The sequence below is a fragment of the Leopardus geoffroyi genome, chromosome B2 (genome assembly GCF_018350155.1).
Source record: "Leopardus geoffroyi isolate Oge1 chromosome B2, O.geoffroyi_Oge1_pat1.0, whole genome shotgun sequence".
NCBI lineage: Eukaryota > Metazoa > Chordata > Mammalia > Carnivora > Felidae > Leopardus > Leopardus geoffroyi.
In genome coordinates this window covers 5,810,798-5,833,734 of record NC_059332.1, presented here as the reverse complement: position 1 = coordinate 5,833,734, position 22,937 = coordinate 5,810,798, and the positions used below count along the sequence as shown (strand labels likewise).

At 39.5% G+C, this 22,937-nt stretch overlaps 1 long non-coding RNA gene across 1 annotated transcript in view; it reads right to left on the bottom strand.

Annotated features, from left to right (window-relative positions):
• Positions 1-21,665, bottom strand: part of LOC123607954 — a 309,936-nt gene extending 288,271 nt beyond the window's left edge. The window contains exons 1-2 of the long non-coding RNA XR_006717002.1: positions 21,504-21,665; positions 17,783-17,947 (exon numbers count right to left, since the gene is read on the bottom strand). This is a non-coding gene — a long non-coding RNA (uncharacterized LOC123607954). The remainder of the gene's footprint in view (positions 1-17,782; positions 17,948-21,503) is intronic.
• Positions 21,666-22,937: the final 1,272 nt, after the last annotated feature.

Here is a 22,937-nt window from a genome sequence, read left to right as displayed (position 1 = left end):
TGCTCTGCGGAAAAAAGTTTAATGGCAAGTACACTATCCGAGGTCAGGTCTACTACCTCTGGTCAGAGGTCAGTCCTTCCTGAATCCAAAGGACCAACTATCAGAACAAAATGTGAAGGTGCAACCTTCCTTCTCTTCTCTGAATTGTGAAAGATAAATTATTTTCCCCAAAAAGAGCCTACAAAAGTTAAATGAATGCATTTATGAACAGGATATTTATATAAGCTAGGAGTTGTCAAAAGGAGGAACCACAAAACCGTGCACGGGCCTGCTCGCTTCACCCCTACAGGAACCGTCTCACACTCATCTCTGTTCCCAGTAGTTAAAGCACCTGAATTGTCAGACAGAGCCTGGTATGGGCTATGACCTCTAGTGACCAGACAGGGCTCTACCTTCTCCTGTAAGGGCTTTCATGTTTTATTTGTTTCAAGAAAGCATAATTCCAAGCAGAAATTTATTATGCAAACACTTTAGTATAGCTCTACAAAATCTCAGTGAAAAAATATTATACCCTATCCCAAGATCATAAAGAAGAAACCACAAAATAGAGTATTACTGGGCTATTTCTAGCAATATCTTCCTTATTTTTAATTATTAGATGGGAAGTAAAAAAAAAAACACATGAAAATGCATGTTTGGGAAATTAGAGCTGTATCTGAATGCCACTCTCTCAAGGACAATGTGACCTAGAAAGAGTGGTCTATGCAGCCTGGCCTCAGGAAGAGCACTAATCAGCCCGAGGTATGACAGCTAGTGCTGTCAAGAAGTCACTATGTGCTGGCACTGTGCCAACTTCCTTACATAATTTAGCTCATTCCATCTTCCCAAGTGCCCTGTGGAACATGCAGTAATAGTCTCATTTGACAAATAAGGAAATCAAAGAGCAGAGAAGTCCAGCCTCTGGCCTAAGGACACAAGCATGCCACTGATAAACTCAGATCCAACTATCCAACAATAGTCAACGAGCTCACTTTGATCAATCATTACCACTTCCAGGGAATTTTTTGTAGCATCACCTGAACAATATCCATTATACAGAATTAATGAATGAATAAACAAACAAACACACACACACACAGATTTAAATATAATACATAAAATACATGGAATTTGTGTCTTATAATTATAATTATATATAGTTGATTGTATACATTATATAAACAATTACTGATTAAGTATATTGATACACAAGTATATGAAATAAACAAAAGAATTATGTTTTTGCATTTAGCTACCCATTACTGCCTCCAGGAAGCTCCTCTTTGTCTTAACTGTTAGCTGTTAACCACCAGGTTGAGACCTAAACCCTTGTGCATTCAGAAGAACTGAAAGAGAATATAAAAGGGAATCGTTGTCTCACAATGTCAATTTTTGTTGTCTAATGCTGTATCCTTGCACTAGCAGAAGCTGTCACTGAAAACACCAGTGACAGGTAGGGAACATGGCATTATGAGGAGTTTGCTCAAAGAGCAAGTGAGACACGCTGGGAATTCTTCCCAATCTAAACTAGAATGGTGCGATCCAGAGGAGAAGCCCTCTAGGTATTTGACAAAGACAGAGCAGCATGGTTTGGGATAAACCTGGTGGACTCAAAAACAAAACAGAACAAAAAGTAGGTGGAGTTCAGGCTGAAGATTTTAGGAAGTAAAGGCAGAGAAGAGGGAGAGGGCATTCCACGTGATGGACCATGAGTGAAGGTGAAGGAAAGAGAATGCTCACAGGGCACTACGAGGAAACCTGCCTTACGAGATCAGAAGAGACTAGTACGGCATAGCGTAGAGAGGGTACTGGCAGGATCACCACTACGGCGTTAGATTCTACAGAGGACATTATGATCAAGACTTAAACATGATATGGTAGCTTTCAGAAAGTCAACAAGATTTATTAGCACATGGTACTTTGGAGATCTTTTACTTAAGTCTCACAACCGCCCTGTGGGGAAGGCATGAACACCAAGATTCTCTATACAGGAAATCAAACTTAGTACTGCAGACAGAAGAGCAGACCCCAGAGATGTCCACTGCCTACCCCCTGGGACTTGTGATTATGTCATGTCACATGGCAAAGTACTTTGTAATTACGTTTACTTTGCCAATGCAATTATGGTTATAGACCTTAAGACAGAAGAGCCTGGATTATCCAGGTGGACCCAATCTTAGCATCTGAGTCCTTGAAAGCAGACAGCTTTCCCTAGTGAGAAGCAGAAAAGCTGGGCAGAAGAGGAAGTCCAAGTGATGCCAAACATGAGAAGGTTTGGACTCCCCACAGCTGGCTTTGAGTACAGGGGCCTATGTGCAAGAACCAGCAAGAGGCCTCTAGGAGTTAAGGAAACCCCAAGCTGACAGCCAGCAAGGAAATGGGATCTCAATCCTACAACCACAAGGAACAGGATCCTGCCAATAACTTGAAGGGGTATAGAAGCTGATTCTTCCCAGAACTTGGCAGTAGGAGTCCAGCCAGCCAGCACTTTGACTTTGGCCTTCTCGAGCCTGGAGCAGAGGAAACCAGCTTCTATATACGGAATCATGAGATAACAAGACTGTGTTGTTTTAAACCACTAAGTGTAGTATTTGTCACAACAGCAGTAGGAACCTTACACAGTGCATTGGACAACTTGCCCAAGGTCAGATAGCTGGTAAGGGACCAAGCTATAACTCAAACTCAGGTACATCAACCTCCAAAACCCATGCCTTTAATGACTGCGCTGCTATGTTTCTAGGTAAACAAAATCACAAAAGCTATATTTAAGACACAGAAGTCAACTTGCCACTGGGTGCGGAGCTGTCTGGAAAAGGAGAAGCTGAATGGGAAGGAGCTAGGCTGACCTATCCCATTCCCCATAGTACGAGCCTTTTCACCTCTCTCTTTGGGGTCTTTCCTCAGTGAGCAGTGACACACACACACACACACGCACAAAGTGAGCTTTTTCTACCGTTCAACTTCTTAAGGGAATTTTGAAAACGAGAAACTTAATTTTAGAGTGTCAGAGTCTACTTCAGTGTCAGGGAGGAATGATGATACTTGCTAATTTTCACTCCAAGAGCAGACAGACCCAGAAGAGTTGAGAGCTATTATCCTTAAAATAAAAATGAAGTTTAAAATCATTTTTTATCATACTGTATCACTTTTATCATCACTACTTCATTTATCATGAAGTAATAGCAGTGACTAAATCAAAACTCACAAATGACAGTAATGGGACTTTAAAAAATTTTTAAGCCCGGGAATGCTTTATAGTTAAGACACTATTTCAAATATGTTAATTCCAATTTATAATCCCTCTATGAAATAGGTATTATTATCCTAAGTTTGCTCTAAGGAAAAAAAAAGACTCAAAAAGGTTAAGTAACACATGATGACCAGCATCATGTGGTTAGCACATAATGGACATAGGACTAAAATCACGGCACCCACCCCTAGACCCCGTGGCTATTTCTATGACATCAAGCTGTAGGAAAAGAAAGTATGATTGCTTGATGACTTCACAGTGTTGTTTTGGAAATCGGATGAAACTTCAGGAGACACCAGGTTGCATAACGGTAAACCAGTCATCAAATATGCAATATGAGCCTGGCCTCACTCAATAAACACCAACGGGGTGAGATCCTATGGGCGCATCCTTTCATTTTTCAGTGTCACTCCTAAATCCAAGATCACAAAAACAGTTTTAGTTTTAGCAGCAATTCTCATTAAAAAATTCTTAAAACATATGTGTGATTTACTGGTGAAACATAATATGCATAGTGAGTAAGAACGGTGGAGAAAGAAGCAGGAGGGATCAGGGGACGTCTTCCTTCTGTAGCATCCTGCTTCCTCTCCAACCTCGCGCACAGCTGAACAGAGCCAGCACCTCCTGGGGGACCGGGGCTCGGAGTTGGGGACAGGCACACATGTCCAGCTAAGATTACCGGGAGCAGCTGCTCTGCCAACTGTGTTTATCCTTTCCTGGGGCTCATCCCTCGGGGTGGGAGATGGGGCGGCCAGATGAAAAAACGCTGCCGCGGCACTTCTGAGATGTGCTGGATTGCACTAGATAAAATGCAGCTAAACCGTTGGAGTCAACTCTCCAGAGAAAATATAACTCTCAGCCCTGGAAAATGGAGAGCACTATAAAAAAGAAAACCCAGCAAGAGAAACTCCTGGCCAAATAAACAATGACGTTTGATACTTATGTTCTGTGGACTTTGGCTAACCTGGAATGGAATAGTTTCCTAGTCACTGCTGCTATCGTGGCAACTGACACACAGGAAGGGAACCACAGCAATGGAAATGTCTAGAAAACAGAATTGGGTAGGATGTATCACTAATGAGGCAGGCTATAGAGCAGGGTCACAGCCTGGAGGAAGACAGGGTGAGTCGAGAAGTTATTCCTAACTTGCCAGGCTGTGCTGGTCCAGTCAGCCTTTCTCCAACAGCTTTCTGCAGAAGCTGTCCCGGGACTTTTTGTCTCAGGCCACCTTTACACTCTTAAAACTTACAGAAGATAATTTGGTTTGTGTGGGCTATATCAATTTCCAAGTAGCATTAGAAATAATCATATTTGAGGGGCACCTGGGTGGCTCAGTTGGTTAAGCATCCGACTTTGGCTCAGGTCATGATCTCGTGGTTTGTAGGTTCGAGCCCCGTGTTGGGCTCTGTGCTAACAGCTCAGAGCCTGGGGCCTGCTTCGGATTCTGTGTCTCCTTCTCCCTGTCTGCTCCTCCCCCACTTGTGTGCTCTCTCTCTCTCGTAAAAATAAATAAATGTTAAAATAATAATAAATAAATAAATGTTAAAAAATTTTAAGAAATAATATTTGAATATATTTATTTCTTAAGTCATTTAAACATAACTAAGCCCACTACTTATTAACAAAATGTATACTAATGGAAAAAAACTGTATTTTCCTAAGCAAACAAACAAAAAAACCAGCAAGAAGAGTGGTATTAGAGATTTTTGCAAATCTCTTTAATATCTCACATAATAGAAGACAGCAGGGTCCTAATACCTGCTTCTACATCCAGTCGATTATAGTATCATATGTTATGTAACTTCTGGAAGAGTCCACTGTATGCTCATGAGATGATTAGATTCACAAGTACAAATAATCCTCAGTATTATTATAATAATATTTTTTACTTCATGAACCCCAGAGAAAGCTGTTGGAACCTCCAGATGTCCGTGGACTGTGCTTTGAGAACCAGTCTTCTACACTTGACCTTTATTCTGATTCTGGAATCAGAATTTTGTAAACTCACAAGTCCCCTCTGGTCTCATAAAATCATTTGTGCAATGTTAGAGTTCCAGAAAGTTACAGCTAGAAAGAGCCTGGTGAATCGAGTCCAGCTTTTTCGCTCATTGAATAAATATTTTCCGTTACCTGCCGTGCTCTGTTCTAGCACTAGAAATACAGAAATAAATAAAATTGAGAGTTACAGAACTCAAATATTAGAGACAGAGGGAATCAGAAAATAAATAAACAATGAGGAAAAAGGCTAATCTCAGATGTAACAAGTGCTCTAACCATAACAAAAAGTCAAGGTAACTGAGTTACCCTTGGGGTTGGCGTTGCCCGGAGGGATATTATAACTTGCTCAAGGTTATGCATAGATAGTTAGTAAGAATCAAGAACAGAATGTAGTGCATTAAAAAAAAAAGTTGGTAATTCTTTGGGATACTGAGTGGTGCAGATGGCTTTTCTAATTAGTAGAAAATCATCACAAGTAATTTTTGTTGGTGTTTTACTCTAAATTATTTCACCTGAATTTTCTCATAGAAACTGTTCACCAGGTAATTGACCCACATTTCTTTTAAGTTGCCTCAAACATTTTATAAAAACAAAAGCCAAGATAGAAGTAAATATTTTAAATCTTGACTCTTATATTAGAAACACTGCAGGGAAGAAAGGTCTTATAACACAGACCATTATTCCCATAAAATTAACCCCAGAAAACAGTTTGCTGTATACATAACTTGCCCCAAAGAGAATAAAATTTATCTTGGGCATCTCCCACAATTACTTCCTTTCCTAATCCCATTCCTGGCCCCTAACAACCCAAGGTCACACCCTGAAGCCTCTTTGTGTATGCATACTCTTTAATCTTTTATGATAACATAAGACTCATACAGAAAATTGCAGTTGGCTCAATGAATTTCCCCAAACCAAACCCTCTCATATGACTAGCACTTACACTGTGAAGCAGGATCCTATTACGAGCGCCCCAGAAACTCCCTTTGTACTTTCCTTCAGAAAATACCGCTCACCAGTGGTAAACAATATCTTGGCTTCTAACAGCATAGATTGCCTCTTTTATATTTTGTTTAAACGGAATCATATAGCATAATGCTTTTGTGTCTGGCTTTTGGAGTTCAACATTTTGTTAGTGGCATTCGTTCATATTGTCGCATGATTGCAGATCATTTATTTTCATTGTTGTAAACACATATCTCATTGTGTGAATACGCAACAATTTATTCATCCAGATGGACATTTGGATAGCTTCCAGTTTGAGGATATTATGAATAGCATTGCCATGGACACACTAATTCATGTCTTTTAATGAACATATGTATATATTTAGTTTTACATGTATTTATATTTATTTATACATAGACATACCTCAGAGATATTAAAGGTTCAATTCTACACCGCAGCAATAAAGCAAATATTGCAATAAAGTGAGTCAAATGGATTTTTTGGTTTCCCAGGGCATATAAAATTTATGTTTACACTACACTGTAGTCTATTAACTGTGCAATAGCATTATGTCTAAAAAAACAATGTACATACTTTAATAAAAAATATTTTAGTGCTAAAAAATGTTAGCCATCATCTGAGCTTTCAACAAGTCATAATCACTGATCACAGGTCACCATAACAAATAAAATAATAATGAAAAAGTTTGAAGTATTGCAAGAATTACCAAAATGTGACAGAGACACAAAGTGAGCAAATGCTGTTGAAAAAATGGTGCTGACAGCCTTCCTCAACACAGCAACACCACAAACTTTCAATTTGTGAAAAAAAAATGTAATATCTGCAAAGCACAATAAAGCAAGCACGATACAATGAGGTATTCCTGCATATTTTATATATATGTTTGTTATATTAATATATTGAAAGAACTTTTTGGTCATAGGTGGTACTTATGTTCATCCTTACTAAATACTTTCAGTTTCCAAAGTGGTTATTGCACTTTACACTTGCACCAGCAGAATAAGAGTCTTCTAGAAAATCTTTTTTCCTATTGAAATTGGAGGACTGTCTACTATTTTCTCAGGGCCATAGTCTCTACTATTGGATTTTATAAACAACTCGATGATTAGTTTCATATTTTTGATACCCACCGTGTTGACCATTCTAGAGGTACAGACATCCTAATGTGGATATCAGGATTTGTCACATATCTTACCTAAAACAAATTTTTTAATGGAGCATCAAATATTTATCAGCCAGCCAGTACAAAAAGAGGGTCTTAAGGTTTTGGTTCCCAAATGCTATGGTCTGATCTGCTATCGCTCTGCAACAAATAAAAGCCAGGTTCAGATACTTGGCATTAGGAAAGAACCACTCCTCTAGAGCCATTCCCTGCAGGCTGAAGCCTGGTACCCTCCGTGGTTCTCCGACCTACAGCGCTAACATCACCTAGCACATGCTCGTAGCACAGAAACTCAGCCTGCCGCCCCAGACCTACTGGACCAGAATCTTCATTTGGCAAGATCCTCAGGATAATTTGAGCAGTTCTGTAGAGCTGTACAACAAGGTGGAGCCTCAGATGCCAAATTTCACTGATATGAATTAGTAGAGCTTTTGGGGCAGTTCACAGCCTAGGCACATACACCTCCAAAAAGTCACCCAGCGCATCTCTGGGATGTCTTTTCACCCCCTACTGGGTGATGGCCTTAGTGCCTAAAGAGACCAGAGCTTATTGGGAGGACACACACATAAACAAATACAATGTTGTTGCAGTCATTTACAAGACTTACAGCAAGTGTGATAGAAGAAGGAGGAGGAGGAGGAGGAGGAGGAGGAGGAGAAGGAGGGGGAGGAGGAGGGGGAGGAGGGGGGGAGGAGGAGAAGGAGAATTAGTTCTGTTTGCAGTTATGGGAGAAGATTTCAGAAAGAGAAGTTGTGCCTGGTCTGGAGTGATAGGGGACAGCTTGCCAGTCAGGGAAGTGGCAATCCAAATCAAGAAAGAAGAAAAGAGCAAGAAAGAGAAAGAGGGAAAAAAATATCCAGAAAAGTTTCCTTTGCAGCATTTCTTTCTTTACTTTCTGGACCTTTTCCCCCAACTCTGTGGCCCTCAGATTCCATTCAGTGTCAATATAAACTCTCTTTCCTCCTGCACGTCCCCTCTAGATATGCATTCCTACCTGTCTCTCTCCACCTGCCTCATCACTGTTTCCTAACAGCAGCCACAATGAATGTGCACAGCAGAACTCCAGAGGAAAACATTCAACCCAGACAAAAATACAAATGGCATTTCTTGGGAGTTACACTCTGCAAATATCTGAACACAGTCAACCCAAGTCTTGTTGTTGATACTCAAAAGAATACCTATTATAGGAGTTACATGATGGGATGTCAGGAAATACTCTCTTCCTTTGATTTCTGTGATGCTGTATAGTCATGTGATTTCTTTCCAAAATTTCCAAATATGATTTTTCTAGCCCTCTGCCTTCTTACTCTGAATGACAGCTGGCATATTCTAGATTCCCAAAGCCTCAGTCCTCGGCACTTTCTTCCTCTTCCAATTAAAACATAACATTGTTCTCACAGAATACCCAATGGTAATAGCTATACTGATTCCCAAATTCCCAAATCTCCTTGTTGGTTCTTGTGCTCTCACTCTCTGTTCCATATCCATAAATGTCTACAGGACTTTTATTGGCCTCCAACACTTATGAATAATGCATCAAATGCGTACGTGCAAACCTACACACTCACTCCTCCACTACCAAAACACTCCGCCTAAACAATTCCCCTGCCTTTCAAAATCTTGGAGTTACCACCAATCCATTTTTGTATTTCAGCTACATATACAGCCAACCTGTTGATTTTTTTTAATCTACATTACATTTTTCATCTTTCTTTGCAACCTCACCAACTGGCAAACAAGACTGCATGCAATTCTAGGGGGCACTGACTATAAGGCCCTCCCTAACTTTCTTATTCAAGAAAGCACAGCAGAACACAGGAGAATGGGAAATAAGAGAACGATTTATGGGGGGGACAGGTTTGAATACTTTGTTTTTTTAACTAAATCGTTTACGAAATCCAGTATCTTAATGATGATTAGTCACAGTGACTCACAGCACACCTCACAAGCAATGTCACCTGTGTGACTTGAGACCCAGAAGATGATGGCATGGAGGGCATGACTCCTTCACTCACATTATCGGCATGTTCATTATACCTTATAAAGTTCTAGAAACAAATGATCAGTCTTACATGTTACCCACATCTCTGAGGCATCACATTCAGCATGAATTTGACATCCCTTTAATGAGTAAGGAGCAGAATCTTAAAACACAGAAATAAAGGAACAAAGGCAAAGTTCCAGGCTCTCTCCAGGGAGTATTTTACCAAAGGGGACTCATCATTGGGATGCTGGCTTCCAGAGGCCACTATGATCCCTGGCTTCCACCTCTCTCTCCAGAAAGCACATGACTCCAGTCTCCTCTCTGTCACCACATGGCCCTGTCCTCTGAATCTCATCCTCCTGGATCTCTCTCTCTCTCTCTTTTTTTTATAAGGGAGCTGAATAATCCAGAATAATCTCTTCACCTCAAGGTCCTGAACTAAGTCATATCAGCAGTCTCTCTGCGTTGTAAAGTAACACATTCCCCAGGTTCCAGGGAGTAGGACACGGGAGCCATTATTCCATCTACTATAGGAGGTGAACACGAAAGGTCAAAGAAACCAAACTAGCAAAGCCAAGCACACAGGAAGACACAGGACCTACTTCCAAGCTGCTCCTTTTTAACACCTTAAAAAGTAAACTAATTTTGTTTTTATAAAGATAATGCTTGCAAGTTAAGAAAAACTCAAATAGCCATGATCCTGCAATTTAAATAAACCACTGTTATTCTGAAGGGCAATATGTCACTACTAAGTCGAATTAAGCATACACGTATGTTATAACCCACAATGATAGGGGAAACATCAGTGAGGATGCCCATTTCAGCATTACTTATGGGGCAGAAAGTTGGAGATAGGCTGGGTATCCAATATTGGAGAAGCAGGTGGGGAAATGTGATGACAGAGACCATAAATATTATCCAGCATCAGGAGGAATAATCAGATGTACCTAGCACTGAAGATGGACCAAAAATAAAATACGAGTACAAACTGGGTAAAAACACAAGGTAATAGCACAGTACTATTTACATAAATCATATATATACACATATATCCCTTACATATATTTTGCAAGAACACACACAAAAATTATATATATCATAGGTGTGTATCTCTAGGGAAGGCATTAAATTGGGAAATGATAATAAAAAGGAATAAACAAAACAATGTATAAAAGAGAAAAAAATACTCTACTGTTAACGTGTTGGTATATTTCTTTTTCCATCTGCATGCTGTTTGTGTGTGTGTGTGTGTGTGTGTGTGTTATCACTTATGTTAAGTAATGGGCGTCACTTACAGTTTTGTATCTGGCACTTTTGAATACTTAACATTAAATCATGAACAGCTTCTCATCTTTAATAGCATCATTATTATTTATTTCATCAGAACAGATTCCTAGAAATAGAATTACCATGTTAAAGGGTCAAAATATTTTAAATGCTTTTAATGTATAATGTCAAATTGCTTTCCAGAAAGACTGAACCATTTAAAAATAACACCAGCACTACATGAAAATGTCTGTATCACAGTATTATGAGCATCATCACTACTATTCACTTAAATTTAAAGGTTAAAAGTAGAATCCCAATACTGTTGTATAGATGTTTTGTAACTAGCGAATCTGAGCATGTTCATGTACAGTTGACTCTCATTATTCAGGGTCATTATTTTGTATAAAGCCTCTACGAATTAGCAAACACTAAACAATTTCTCCCAGGGAAAATAAAGGTTTAGGTCCCTGCAAGCCTCTGCTCACAGCTGATCAATACACAATCTTGTCTTGTGTAGATCTCTATTTAAAGACACGCTATTTAATATATGTCTTATCGATTCATTTACACTGAACTCATGGCCAATGGCACTATACCTCAGGCCTCCAGGAGGCCTACCTAACGCACACCTTCTCTCTAGAAGGCACACCACAGCCTTCTTGCACTTAGGAACACTAGTCAGCACTTCAGCACTAAGCATGGGGGCCACTTAAAACAGCAAAATCAACAAAATCACAAAAATGAAAAAAATCAGGGCAGTATACAGACTTTAAAAGAGATGCTTGTTTACAGCGTCAGAGTTGAAGTAAGAAAGGAGACCATCAGCTTGTTGGACATCAGCTGGGAACGTAAGCATCACGTGACTCCACGTTGCACCACTACCATGAAAGTGCCACGAGCACTGATTTGAGGAGTACAAACAAATTACAGCAAGTAGGTAAATCTGGACATATGGAATCCAGGAATAATGAGGATTAACTGTACTTATGTATCATTTTAATTTCTTCTGTCTTAAAGTCTTCATATTTTTGTCCTTTTTGTCTATTTAGTCATTAGTACATTTATTATCCATTTATATCAATTATTCATATATTTAGAATATTAGCCTTTTATTTCTTTGGTTTGGGACAAATACTTTATCAGTTTGTTGTCTATTGATTTTGTTCATTTTTTTATTTACATAAGTTTTATAATTTCAGTATGGTAAAATCTATTCCTCCTTTTTCTTCATGATACTTTCATTGGTGCTATTCCTAGAAAGCTCTTCATATCCAGAGATTAGGTACATAGTCACATAAATATTCTTTATTCCTCTATAGATTCAATGTTGTGTTTAACCATCTGTTTATGGTCCATATTGGCATCTGGTATTAAGAGTGATTCTTATTTGGGGTGCCTGGGTGGCTCAGTCATTTGAGTGTCCGACTCTTGGTTTCGGCTCAGGTTATGATCTCACAGTTTATGAGTTTGAGCCCCGTGTTGGGCTCTGCTCTGGCAGCACAAAGCCTGCTTGGGATTCTCCCTCTCCCTCTCTCTCTCTGGCCCTCCCCCACTCATACTGCCTCTGCCCTTCTCAAAATAAATAAACAAACTTTTAAAAAAGTGATTCTAATTGTTCTTCTAAATAATAAATATTCCTGGTGATATTTATTTAGGAATCCATCTCTTCCAACTTTACTGAGATATAATTTATGTATAACATTGTGTAAATTTAAGGCATACAATGGAATGATTTGATACACATGTATATTGTGAAATGGTTACCATAATAAGGTTAGTTAACAATGTCCTTTACCTCACATAATTGCCATTTTTTGCTGTCACTATGGTGAAAACATTAAATCTCTACACTCACAGCAACTTTCAAGTATACAACACACTACTGTTAACTATAGTCACCATGCTATATGTTAGATCCCCAGAACCTATTCACCTTGTAACTGAAAGTTTGTACCTTTTTACCAACATCTCTCCATTTTCCCCACCCATCAGACAACCACTCTACTCTATAGGAGTTTACTATTTTTAGATATAACCTCCAAGTAAGATCATACAGTATTTCTCTTTCTCTGGTTGATTTATTTCACTTAGCATAACACCTTCAAGTTCCATCCATGTTGTTGCAAATGGCAGGACTCCTTTTTTATAGCTGATTTTTAGTTGTTGGTGTTGTATTCTAAAACTACTAAGTGTGTTCATTAGGTCTTAAAGTTTTTGGTAGAGTCTTTAAGATTTTCTATATACAAGATTACGTCATCAACAAACAGAGACAATTTTACTTCTTCCTTTCTGACTTGCATGTTTAATTTCTTTTTCTTGCCTGACTGGTCTGGCCAGGACATCCAGTACTGGGTTGAACAGGACTCATACAGTGGACACCTTCATCTCCCTCGCCATCTGAGAGGAAAAGCTTTCAGCTTTTCACTGTCGAGTACGATGTTATCTGTGGGTCATATGCATATTGTTCCTTTAACCATGGGCTTAACCATTAACTAACAGTCAACCAAGGATGTGGTTCTTACCCTTGGAGAGAGGTCTATCAAAGTACACTTTCCTACCATCATACACTTCTACCCCAAGGCTACTGTTCCTCTGTGGCTCTTCCTGGAACTGCTGACAGGATGTCAATCCACTTATACTAGCTGAGAGGAACCGCCTATCAGCACACTAATACTTCCCTCTTAGAGGGAACAACCTAACAACCCTAGTCACACAGCCTTATTTAGTGTGTCTTTCCAGAGTAGCAAATTTAAAGCTTCTTCATTTTTATTTTGCTTCTGACCTCCTCTTGGCACCTCAGCACTGCATTGATGTTGGCTCTATCTAGTGACCTGGGCTCTACAATCTCTCGTAAGCAGCCATTTTTAGTTCTGTGTAACAGTGGCTACTTCTGCTGCCTCTTCCTATGACATAGCTCTAGCCTGTGAGATCAACCTCCCTTTCCACACATGTTATTTCCAGCTGCAGAATCATCCTAAGTACACTTCTGATTTTCATCATGTTGTGTCCCTAGTGCTAACAATTAGGACTAATACTTGTGCCTTGTTCTCCTCAAGGTTTTCCTTAGCTTTTGAAAATCCCACAGTGAGTAGCATCTGCTTTTCCTACACCTTTCTCTGCAGTATTTCAAGTTAAAATGCTGGTCTTATTATTTTCAGAAGGGTTAAACAGAACGTATAACCTAGTCTTCAAGCTGAATGCTTTTCTTCCTAACACATACAGGGCTAACACCACTTGGCTTTCTTCCTTTCACTTGTGTTGGATCTCTTCCCAGCCATTCGTTTTCCTAATGTCATCTCCTTAAATCTGTTTTGTGGGATCTCCCACAGTGAAAAATATAAGTAATTTCTGAGAATGCCAAAAGAATCAACTGTTCAAACAAATCTTGTCTACTGTCACATAACCTAGCCATGATGTTTGCTGAGGCCCCTGTGCTCACGAAGGGCATCCACAACCCTCACCACCTGAACACTGTATATCTGCTCAAGCCCATTCTATACTCAGTCAAGACGCATATAAAAATCGACACCCACCTGTGAACTCAGCTGCCCTAAGCTGTCGTCACCACCCAAGTAAAATACAGCATGGCCTGAGATGGTCACTCTCCCAATCAGGCTACATCCATAAAAAGCCAAATGGATGAATGCAAAACCAGCTTTGTTGCAAACCATCAAGTTTGAACTTCACGTAGGCAGGTGCCCACAAAAATTTCAATCTCTAGGTTTTATTGTACTGCCTAAATCCCAGTCTTTTTCTGTTCTTCTTCAAGGTTCCTAAAATGCACTAACTATTGTGTTATGAGGACATAAATAACAACCTGATTGTGAGCCAAAGGAGAAATCAGACAAAAGAATAAGGCAGCTGCAATATGTGAGGGACCGATGAGAAGACTCGTCTCTCCCTTCATACTTCCCAGGAAAGTCTGAGCCTGCCATCAGTCCACCCCACGAGGACTCCGTCTAGGGAACCAATATGCTCGCATCCTTGCTTTACGCTGCTCTTGGGTAGAGGGAGTTAGAGAATGACATCTGAGAGAGTAAATTTACCAAACAGGGATATATGCACCAATAACTGGGAATAAAACGTGAGACAAGAAGCCAGAAGTGCTCCGGAAAACAGTGGTGTGTGTGAGATGTGCTCCTCGAGCACTTGCCTATGATTCTTAGTGTATGGAATAATGATATAATGATGGAAAGCACGGAAACATGGTAAAAACTCTATCTATCATCCTCACCCTCATCATCATTATCATGCTATCATTCCTAACTTGGTTGAGAGATGGAAAGTCTGGATAGAAGAGAGAGAAGTGATCTATAATCTGAATAAACTCATATTCACATTTTCCTCTCCTCCATTAAAACTGTAAAAGCCTATAAAAGAATTACAGTTCGTAGAAGAATAGTAATATTACCTTGACAATGAAATATATAGATTATATCATTGGCTATTTTTTCTTTGGAGGTTTTCATGGCATTGCCAGGAATCCTAAGGTCCTTAAAACTTATTGTAGAAGGCTTTTCTGTTAGAAGTCAGAGTCTACGGGCAATTTCTCTACTCAGCATTTTGACCTGAGTGCAAAGAAGTGAAAATCCACACTTTGGATGCAGGAGAGAAAACACAGAAATTTCAGAAAAGAGCTAGAAATCAGGGCTTATGGGGACACAAGACCAAAGGCTGTTGGGAGGCTAATCTTCTTGGGAGAGTTTGGATTCTCCACACAAAGCTTGAGACGGGAAGAAACATAGTTTGGAGTGGGTGTATTCTGTCCTACCTTGAATTTGCATTCAGAACTAAAGAATATTTAACTGAGACAAGACCCCACAAGAAAAGAAAGGAGGTTTCTAAAGGTCAAGATGTAGAAGATACCAAAATGACTAGAATCTGCTGCTGAAGAACTTGACATTATCCATTTCAACCCCAGCTTAGAATGATATCTCCTTTCATACCATCACTAAGACTGTGTGTAATTAAAAGCAATTAAGTAGTTGCTCCGAACTCATTGCATCTGTCAAACTGCCTTAATATAGTCCATCTCGGGACCTAAGGTAGATATAATATCCACATCAAACATAAAATCGACATCAAATAACTTATAACTTAAGTAAAGTGAAGCATTAAAACCCATGTGACATATGAAAGGTTAATAATAAAAAAACAAAAACTCAATGGCCATTTGCTTCAGTTGAGCCATGACTTTCCTAGGACTCCAGCTCCACCTGCATAAATGGAGTGACCACAGTCAGCGATCTCCAAAGCTCGTGCCAGGGCCCAAGTTCTTCCATGTATAAATGACTCTCCCTGTTCTCTAGCTGCTCCTTCACAAAGGTCCAAGTCTCCAAGAAGCATTGGACAGTGGACAGGACCCCTGAAGCATCATCCTTTTTGTTCCCAACATTAGGACCAGGACAGTAACACGTGTTCAGTTCTGCAGGTGTCCCATGGACACCTTTTACTCCCTTTCTGCCTTTTGGTTATGCAGCAAGAGGTAGTGAATACACCCGGCAACCACAAAGCAAGCCAAGAAATGGAACATTAGCAACATTCCCAGCAGCCCCATCTCTTCCCCATTCCAGTGACAATTCATTCCCCATCCCCACAAGAGATAAGCACCATTTTCACTTACAAGACAATTACTTCCTTGTTTTTTTAATTTTTTAAGTGTTTATTTTTGAGAGAGAGACAGAGACAGAACATGAGTGGGGGAGGGGCAGACAGAGAGGGAGACACAGAATCCCAAGCAGGCTCCAGGCTCCCAGCTCTCAGCACAGAGCCCGACGCGGGACTTAAAGTCGTGAATATAACCGACTGAACCACCCACGCACCCTTCCTTGCCTTTTTTTTATAGTCTTACTACCACCCATGTATGAATGCATCCCTAAATGACATGGCTCCAAACTGAGTTTTGGAACTTTATATGAATGAACTATTACTGTTCTATTCTTTGTCTTCTTTCTTGTGGTACACATTTTATTTGCAAGATAAATCCAAGTTGAGTATATCTAAGATTCATTTTCATTGCTCTGTAATATACTCTTCCATGAATCAAACATGGCTTTTTACCCATTCTCTTGTTGGTGGAAGGACGTTTGGGTTGTTTTCAATTTGGGGCTATTACATAAATGATGATATGAAGATGGATGTACATGTATATGCATTCTAAAGCACATGTGCACACACCTTGTTATTTGGGAACCAGACAGGTTATGGAATAAACTCACCTTCCCACTATTACAAAGTGCCATAAGGTGTTCTGTTTCTGAAGGGGTAGTACCAATGCATATGATGGATTTACAGAAAGCAAGGAGAGAAAGAGAAGGAAAATGGCAGGGGCTCATTATCTGTATTTTCTGGTAATGAAATTCTGTATAGTTAAAAACAAATCCCTCTTTGGGTTTTGTTTTTGAGGGTTTTTTTCATGGATTTTTTTTAACTGCCCACTATTATTAGGCCTCCAAATGATAACAGTTCCTCCTGTAACCGGACCACTGCCATGTACTGACAAATTTAAGTCTATTGGAGTTAACTGAATTTATTTATTAATTATGGTCTCTTAAGATTCAAACTACTCAGGCCCTAGATGCAAAAGTATATATTCTCTAACCTTTTCATATTTCTACCTACTCTAACTAAGCTTTGTGCAGGTACTACATTCTAGGATCTTTCCAAAATCAGGGAAGATTGCTTTCTCTGTAGTCGTTAATACTTTAATTTCTGTAACTGTAACGAAATAGAAATTTTACGGTTCTCCGAAAGACCTACCAAAGAGTTTTTGATGTCCTCTGAAGCCCCATCAAATATGCCCAAATAACACTGTCCTTCCTGCTCATTCCCAGTAGTTGGGAAAATGTAGTCCAAGCAAACCAGAACTCTAAACTGGCCCAAGAGAGGAAGATGTTGCAAGAAATTTCAACGTGCAAGAAACACAGACTGCTGCTCCAGGAAAAATGAGGGTGTGCCCTCATTCTGTTTTATACCCTTCTCCATGGCAGAAGTTGAATCTGTTCATAGACTCCTCCTGCGTTTAATCCCACTCAACCTCTTGCAGGTGAATCTCAATAATGTTTAGACAAAAGACCTTCTTTTCAGTCAGGATAAAGTGGGTAAAAGCTAACCCATTTTAATAAAAAGACCCCAAAATGCAGTGGCTTAAAAGAATAGGCATTTTTCTTACTCATACAATGATGAGGAGGCCTGGTCTGCAGGGTGGCTCCGCTCCAGATGGTCATTCAAGGATATAGATTTCCTCCTTCTCACTGCTTCACTATTCCAAACCATTGTCCATTTCTGAATGCTTAAAACTGGACTGTAGGCATTCCCATGCTGTAGCTAATAAGAACTGAAAAGAGAAAAAAATCAAAGGCAAAAATTTCCTTTTAAGCAAATAAAGCTGAAGTTGGAATACATATAGCTGTAAGATTTCCATGTTTTACTCAAAGAGGTAAACTACTAAATTTCCAATGTAGAAATTTTATCAATTTTATAATCTCTTCCAGAAAATGGAAGAGCTACAACATTCTTCAACCCATTTTATGAGACCTGCATTACTCTAATACCAGGCAGACAAATATATTACAAGAAAACCCCAGAGCAATATCCCTCATGAATATAAGCACAATAATCCTCAACATGATATTAGCAAATCAAAATCCAGTGTTATATAAAAATAGATCTCATCACAACCTAGTGGGATTCATCTAAGGCAGGCAAGGCTGGTTCAGCTTTCAAAAACCACCCAATGTGATTCACCACATTAACAGACTAACAAAAACTGTATTAACATCTCAATAGATGCAGGAAAAACATTTCATAAAATTCAACATCCCTTTATGCTAAAAACTTTTACCAACTACAAAGAGAACTGAACCTACTAGAAGGGCATTTACAATAATATCAATGCATCTAACATCACACTTAATGATAAGAGACTGAATGCTATCCACCTAAGATCTGGGGGAAAGCAAGGCTATCCTCTTTCCCCCACTGTTATTCAACACCAGACTGTAAGTCCTCACCAGTCAATATGATAATAAAAAGAAATAAAAGGCACATAAATTGGAAAGAAAGAAAGAAAGAAAGAAAGAAAGAAAGAAAGAAAGAAAGAAAGAAAGAAAGAAAGAAAAAGCAAGCTGTCTTTATTCTGAACACGTTTGTCTATAGAAAGGATCCAAAAGATTCTACAAAATAACTCCTTGATCAAATAAGTGAACTTAGCAAGACTGCAAGATACCATATTACTATACATCAGGAATAAACAACTTGAATTTGAAACTTAAAAAGAAAAACATTTAAAATAGCACCCCAGTAATGAGGCTTAGGTATAAATCCAACAGAAGATGTGTAGGATCTATATGCTGAAAGCTACCAAACATTGATGAACGAAATCAAGAAGCTCCCAACAGAAGGAGGGATCATTGTCATAGATTGGAAAATTCCATATTATTAAAGCCATCAGTGCCCCACATTTGGTGTGTAAATCCAATGCAATGTTAATCTGAGTCAGCAACCTTTTCTGTAGATAATTAACAACTGAGTCCAAAATGTATATTGAAGTCAAAGGAATTCAAGTAATCGAAAACAATTTTGAAAAGAGGAACAAATTAGAAGACTCATAACATCCTGCTTCAATCTTACTATAAAGCTACAGTAATCAAAACAGTGTAATTTTGGTGAAAAAAAGAGATAAATAAATCAAAATTGACAAAATTTCCATAAACTGAGTTTTGATCCAGGTGCCAAAGCAATTAAATGGAGAGAGAATAGTGTTTCTGACAAATGCCTGCTACAATTAGACATCCATTTTCAAAACAAGAATTTCAACATGTGCTATATTTTACAAGACTTAATTTAAAAATAGATTATAGTGGAACACCTGGGTGGCTCGGTTGGTTGAGGGTCCGACTTCAGCTCAGGTCATGATCTTGTGGTTTGTGAGTCAAGCCCCACATGGGCTTGCTGCTATAACCATGGAGCCTGCCTCAGATCTTCTGTACCCCTCTCTCTCTGCCCTCCCCTGCTCATGTTTGTTGTCTCTCTCAAAAATAAGTAAAACATTAAAAAATAAAATAAAATAAAGATAAATATATCATAGTCCTAAATGTAAAGTCTTATAAATATCAATCTTTTCGAAGAAATAATGGGGGAAAAAATGGTTGAAACCTTGAGTTAGTCAAACATCTTACACCTGGCACCAAAAGTATGATGTATAGACGGAAACAAGATGATAAACAGATTTTATCAAAATTCAGAATTTCTGCTTTGTGAAAGACATTGTTCAGAGAAATTTTTTTTAAGTTACAGACTTGGAGGAAATATTTGCAAATTAGATGTCTCACAAAGGAATGGTACCAGGGTGAGGGGAGGAGAGTGTAACAAAAGGGCAACATGAGAGAATTTTTAGGGTACTGGAGCCATTCTTTACCTTGATGGTGGTGGTTACACAACTGTGTGTATTTGTCAAACTCACAGAATATACATTAAAAGGAGTAAATTTTAGTGTATATAAGTTAAAAAATAAAGAAAAGATGATGTGAGTCGACAACTGTTTAACCATTGGTACAGCCATATGGATGTGTACTAGGTGAATAACAGCTCTGAAGAAAACCAATACCCATGAGAAAAAATTTAAATAGTCTTATGAACCACGTGCTTTAGGTCTGTATCTATTTGAGGAAGTGCTTGATTTGTTTAGCTGGATTACCTTGTCTCTTCAGGGTTGTGACACTTCCAGGGAAAATTCTGGAAATGAACTGAGTTTGTCTCCAGAGAAAGACAAAGTGCTACCTCAAGAACCATCTCATGGGGGTACGACTCTCGAAGTAGAGCCAATGATGTTGATAAAAAAATCAAGACTAAATATTTAAAGGATTCACAGAGCCCGGGTTGACTGAACAATTAACATCTCCTGGTCTGCAGACATCCAGAGACAGTCTGCATGGGCTTTTCACTTCTCAAAAGGAGAAAACGGGAGCTTCTGAGGAGAAACTGAACACATCTGTCTTTTAGTCTCCAGTCCCCACCTTTCACATTTGCCCCCTCATAGATCAGAACCTCAGGAGGAAACCTGATTTCAGTAGGCTGGCCTTATAACTTTGAGTGTGAGGGTAAACTTTGCAAGTGTAAAGCATGAAAGCTGAACTAGCATAGGACATCCATCAATGCAGTGGTACCTAGAACCTTAAAGAGCAGGAAACCTGAATTTTGGAGGAAATGCCCCCCCCCCCACCTCACTCTGCTGCCACTCTGGCCTTCTTCCCTATGCACAGCACCCTCCACACACACACACACACACACACACACACACACACACACACACACACAAACACACACACACACCCACACACACACACACACCAGCCCTCCGCTTTGGAAAACAGTTCTTGCATGCATCGGTGTTCATTTACATCAATCCATTACCTATCCCAAAGGCACATGCATGTTGAAACCTCACCTAATTAAGAAATGGCAGATATATGACACCTGTTAAACATCAAAGCTGGTGAGAAAAAGTTTAAGAAGCTTGGGAACGCATGTGTGGGTGTGGTGGGTGCTCACAAACAACCCCACATGGACGGTTTTGCTTAAAAAATGAGGATAGCTTTATTGGCTCGCACTGTTAAATACTCCTTATTCAACTAGCAGAAAGTTTCAAACATCAGGGAATTTCGCAGCCATGCAATGGCTGTTTGGGAAGCAATTTGCCAGATGTCTATGAGAGTTAACTCACTGTAGGTCCCTGTGCAGTCAGGCCCCTAGTTAACAGCTTTGGAGCCATTAAAGAATCTCACTATCAGTTGTCTGGTGCAATATCCTTTCTCCAGAAATGGTCCCTGTGTGACACCGCAGAAGAGAGCAACAAGCACCTGGCACACTGTGAGCATGAACTCAAATCTTACCTCCAATTGTAAAGTCTCCAAATGGGAGAAATAGTTCCCTGACACAAGTGTGTCATTAATACCTGTTTACTGCAATCACTGGTCAGAACTTCTTTTCATTAAAAACAAACAGGTCAGAAAGTGCTCAGCAAATGAGTAAATGCTGAGGATGCTGTGATTCTTTAGAACCAGAAAGAAAACGGTGAGGCTTCAGGAACACTGCTGAGTTTGCTCTGCCCCATCTCCTTCCAAAGAGGGAAATAAATAAATAAAAGCAAACTATTCACTGTCTGGGAAAGAAATTACTAGTAAGACATATGACAGGGATCAGTGTTGGGAGGGATTGCAGATTTTAATTATGTATACAAATGACTCGGTACTGAGAACAAGATTTGCAGATTACATTAAACGGGAAGGGGGAGGGGCACAGCACAGTAAATAATAAGGTACCCAAATGCCAAGCGGCAGTCAAGGATTTACATTATTATGTGTTATATGTGGGCTTAGAAGATGGAAAATGCAGATTAAGTGTAAATAAATGTCAAATAATGTGCCCAGTGGCCAAGAAATATTGAAAGTGAATCTGAGATCAGGGGAACAGTGCTGCTGCATAATGATCAGGATGAGAAGCAAACATGGGCTTGTTCCACCCAAACACGCTTCCAGGGAAGCCAGAATGTTTCTGTACAAACTGGGATGAAAGGGAAAACCTACTGCCTCTGGTACACAAACATCCACCTACTACCTCCCAACCGCAAAGGCACTGGCTTCTCCGTCTAATTCATCTGTGATCTGCAGGTGGCATTTCGTTGGTATTAAAAGGAAGAATGGAGTTACGGGGCTGGTTTTACTTGGGTCTAGGTCTGTCACTGGCCAGCTGGTCAACCTTGGACATGTTGCTTCATATCTCTGGACCTGTTTTCTCATCTGTAAAATGATAAAATAGGCTCGGTGATGTTCCTCACATTTATTACAGGACCTCTCAGCCAACTTTTATGACAAATGGTCACAGAGAGCTTTGTCAGGGCTGAGATCCCCTGCACGTGGCAGTGCCCTGGCATCTTGGATACTTAGCACACTAGGAAAACATCTGTTACGTGTCGAATGAATGGTTGGGTCCTTTGTGACATGTTCACTTCCATGATTCAGTTCATATCTTGTTGAAATTTCTTCTTTAAAAAAAAGAGTCTTGGGGCGATTGGGTGGCTCAATGGATTAAGTGTCTGACTCTTGATTTCGGCTCAGGTCATGATCTTACGGTTCACGAGATCCAGCCCTGTGTCAGGCTTTGTGCTGACAGCACAGAACCTGCTTGGGATTCTCTCTCTACCTCTCTCTGCCCCTCACCCCTCTCTTAAAACAAATATATATAAATACAAAAAAAAAAAAAAAAAAAGAAAGAAAGAAAGAAAGAAAAAAAGTTCCTTTTTTTTAATTAAAAAACAGGGGCTCCTG